Raw genomic sequence first — 4,364 nt, 5'->3', positions numbered from 1 at the left:
CATTAAACCCACGTTCAATTCAAAGCTGACGATTCAAATTACAAGTAATGGTGATTCAATAATGGAGAAAGCATTTTTAACTGGATTTAACAAACATGTACGTGTAATAAGGTTTGTTAAACCAGATAACAACAAGGAAAATTTGGATTATTAAATGAAACAGGTAAGGCATTCTCAAGTGTATATATTTCGGATATGTATACAATTCGGATAAACAGTAATAGATATACATATGTCCCATGCATTAAGATTGTGTTTTGTTAAGACTCGTTTTTACCACAATTTGGTGATTTCATGACGCGAAGAATTTCCAATGGCATTGGTACCAGACCTGTTCCCAATTGGGTGAAAAAAATCACTGACTAATTATCATGTACATTATGATGTAAATAGGATTTGGATTGTCATTGCATTATTAAAGTACTGTTTATTTTTATGATGCACATGGAAATCACAAGTTTTATTTGTATGAATTGATTTATGTGACTTAATATGTAAGGATTTATTGAATTTGAAAATAGTATTTGTTTGTCATTGATGATGATACTAAGGCTTGGTGTAATTTGGGGTATAAAACAAGCGAAAATTTTATTAAACACCGAACAGAAATCACTTCTCCTTCTAGTGGCCTGACTTCTCCCTAATTTCAGCTCAGGGAGAAGTCACTTCTCCCTTAAGTTTGAACCTAGGCTGAGCCCTGCGAATGTTTATCTTGACAATATCATGGAGAAGTTCAAGTCTGGTTCATTTGTGTTTATAAACAAGGTAAATAGGTCAAATCATTAAAAACAAGACCTGCATTTGTGAATCACAATGCCCCACCTGAAGCCACACCTTTTTTAGCTATGTTAGAGAAAACATTTAAGTCAAAGGCCGATATTTTCACAAAAAATCAATTGACCGGAAAGAAACTCACACTTCATCTGTAAGTCATGTAGGCTAAGACTCAAATACTAAAAATCAGCTCAATATCTGAAAGCGTTCTGTATAAACCTCAGAAAAACGGTTATTATAGAGAAAATGTCTAAGTCCAAGGCTCATTACTTTGCCAAAAATCAGAAGAAATTTCACACTTCATCTCAAGGTCATGTAGGTAGACTCACATACCAAAAATTAGCTCAATATCTGAAAGTGTTGCGTAAAAATACTCATGAAAACGGAATTCCGGGCGGACGGACAGACTGACTGACAGACGGACCAACTGCTATATGCAACCATACCTTGGGCATACAAAATTGCTACCACTCTAGAACCTTCCCTTGTAAAAAAAAAACCCACTTTCATACCAAAACACACTTAAACCAACATAAAACTGTGTTTTTTCTGAGTTTTTCTCAGCGGAAGTTGGTTTTTGCTATTAAAAGCGAGTTTTATGTGCGCTAAACTGTGCTTAACTGAGTTTAAAGTTGGTTATTTTAAGAAGATGTGTGTTTAAGCGAGTTTTTTTCTGTAAGGAGTCAGTTTTTTTGTGTCAAAAGTGAGCCTTTTTATTTATGAGTTGGTTTATGTGTGTTTAAGTGTGTCTTTTTGTTTTATAAGCGAGTCTTTTACAACAGAAGTTGATCCTTTTTAAACAGAAGTGGGTTTAAGCGAGTTTAAATTGGTCTTTTTGTAAATAATTTGAGAGCTGAAACCAGGCTAAAAGACTCACTTAAACACACTTTTCAATAAGTTGGTCTTTTGTTTAGAAATAATACTCATCAATAAAACAAGAATTCTTCAAATAGGTCTTTGTTTCATGTTTATAGCCATTATATAATACAAGTCAATTGTAAAGGGGCTTTTTTACAGCTTGTTTGCCTTTGTCCCTATTGTAAATGTGTGTGCTCCCCATAATTTTTTAGTGAATATTGGATGAAAATGGCTCTTTCAGAACATCACAGGTTCACAGATGGACAACAAGTATCACTGCCAAAAACTATAAAAATGATAAAACTTAGTTTTATACCTGAAAATGAAAGAGTTCATGTTTCGCTTTGATTTTTTTCTTTATATTTGTTTTTATTATAAACAATATCTTATGATTGTTTTATGTCTTAAAATTTTTATTTTTTTTTAATTTTAAAACAATCTTATATGATTGTTTATATTTGTTTAAAACAGTATTTACTCGTTAAATCTGCATATTTAAATAATTATGGTATTGGAAACATTATTTTGGAAATAATCTATTAATTTGTGTACATAAGTTATGCAAGATTTTGATATTTTCATATGATACCATTGTATCCATTTTCTTAATTTGCAATAAAATAATAAGATGCCAAACATGACCTGTGTTACATAAACAGTCAACAAAATAACAAGACAATACCTAAAAACACCCCTTTTCACACCACTAACAATAAACAGATAACAATCTGTCAGGCATTCAGAGCTAAACAGGGTACTGATTATCAGGGGCAGATAAGGCTACTGATCGGGTTTGCCCAGACATTAGGCTGGAATGAGGTATAAGACTTTTGATTGGTTCAATTTTTTGCACAGGAAATTATTTGAAAACAACAACTTTTGAAAAACAAGCTGGTTTCAGCAATTGAATTGAGCTAAATTAAATTAACATTAAGACTTATAATTGTTCTGTAAAATGTATTGAAATACTGTCAGCATGAAGTATTGTGTGATGAAAACAATGTGTATTTTACTACAATTTGGAAATCAACAATAAGTTTGTTGGAAAAGAAGTTCAACTGTTTTTTTTTGGAATACTGAAGAACAGTTTTAACAGGTTTGTATTGTCATTTCTTCATCCTTTTTTTATTTAGTTTACTGAATTAATTATGATCATTATTATATTTATGTATTGTCACTGGGAAATGTAAATTGATAAGTTAATGTATTGCAACTTAAAGGAAAAACAACACAATTTGAAGCAAAAATAGATGAACATACACATGACAAAGTGTAAATGTTGGGTACAGTGAATTATTGTGGTTGTGTTTTATGATCATTGTCATCTTTATTGTTATTTATAGATATTTCTGGTTACTACTGAACAGATTTCTTTCCCTCATATTTTAATTTTGAAGGTTAAACTCTTGCCCCAAGAGCAAAAGGGGTAATCATACTACCTGATGTATGGACTTTTACACCAGGCTTTTACCCTGCACGAGCTGGCCAACTTGAGGGGAACTGAAGTGGGCAAACCTCGCCCTGTCGTTGAACAAGAAAGCTGGATTTGTTGAGAGGTAAAACTATACAGGTTATTGCATTTTAAAAGCGTCACAATTTTGACCAATGTGACAAAGAATTTTAGAGTTTGAAATGTGATGAAAGTAAATTACAAGCTTTGGAAAATTACCAATTGTAAATATTTTGTCAAAACTCCTTTTCTTTTTTTGGTTCCAGAGTATCATTTAAGCTGAAATCCAGCATGAAACCAGGGAGGTGATGGCCATCGCACAGGCCATGTGCCGACTATTCACTTTCCACCAGCTTGTGACTTGCTCCATGAAGGGAGCAACAACTACAAAGGGGTCACCAAGACCAAGCCTCCCCGCTGCTGAGAGAAATGCAATCATTGGTACTTTTTCTTCATCATAATTTGAAGTACCAATTATCCATATAGAAATTCAATACACATTCTACAAATATTTTTCAGATCACTTACTGTTTACAGTCGCATAAATGATCATTTTATTACATCATTTGTGAAAAGGGGGAGTTTTTATAATCCAAGTGACAGTTAACAATAGTTGTTTTTTTTATTCATGAAGACAGGGATTGAAAAACTTTGTCTGTGTCTCTAGTCACTGTCTCCAGGACAATCAGTAATAAACTCATTTGTGTTGACTTCCTTAATATGCAAATATTTAACCTCTTTTTCTGGCTAGAGTATTTTCTTTTTAAGAACAGATTTTGTTGTTTTTTTGCATGTTTTTAAAATGAATAGTCTATCATATTTTTTCAGATGTCATAGCCAAAACCTTTGACAAGCCTTCGGTTGATGTTGAAGAAAAGATGAGAGGTTGTTTAAGGCATCTGCGGCTGATGCACAAGTAGACTGAAGTCTTTGTAAATAAAATGTGCTGTTAAAATGATTATTTAACCATTGTTTTCACTTTGTTATATAGATTTGCACCTGTTTCAACATCATTAACATATTTTTGTGCTCCCGGTAGGGTCTCATATAGCAGTTGAACTGTCCGTCTGTCTGTCTATCCGTCCGAAAACTTTAGCATTGGTCATAACTTTTGCAATATTGAAGAAAGCAACTTGATATTTAGCATGCATGTGTATCTCATTGAGCTGCACATTTTGAGTGGTGCAAGGTCAAGGTCATCCTTCAGGAAGAAATAAGCAAAGAGAGATAATTTCTATACCTGCCAAATGATAAATAGAAATTTTATTTCAAAGCGGTGCAG

General features: G+C 32.8%; 1 long non-coding RNA gene across 1 annotated transcript; it reads left to right on the top strand.

Moving 5' to 3' along the window:
• The first annotated feature begins 2,457 nt into the window (after positions 1–2,457).
• LOC127868627 (uncharacterized) lies at positions 2,458–4,085 on the top strand. Its single transcript, XR_008044207.1, has 4 exons — positions 2,458–2,728; positions 3,030–3,188; positions 3,349–3,523; positions 3,911–4,085. It is a non-coding gene; the product is annotated as an uncharacterized LOC127868627 (long non-coding RNA).
• Positions 4,086–4,364: the final 279 nt, after the last annotated feature.

Source organism: Dreissena polymorpha, chromosome 1 (genome assembly GCF_020536995.1).
Source record: "Dreissena polymorpha isolate Duluth1 chromosome 1, UMN_Dpol_1.0, whole genome shotgun sequence".
NCBI classification, from domain to species: domain Eukaryota; kingdom Metazoa; phylum Mollusca; class Bivalvia; order Myida; family Dreissenidae; genus Dreissena; species Dreissena polymorpha.
Note: the sequence above shows the minus strand (reverse complement) of the source record. Positions and strands in the feature narration are given on the sequence as shown.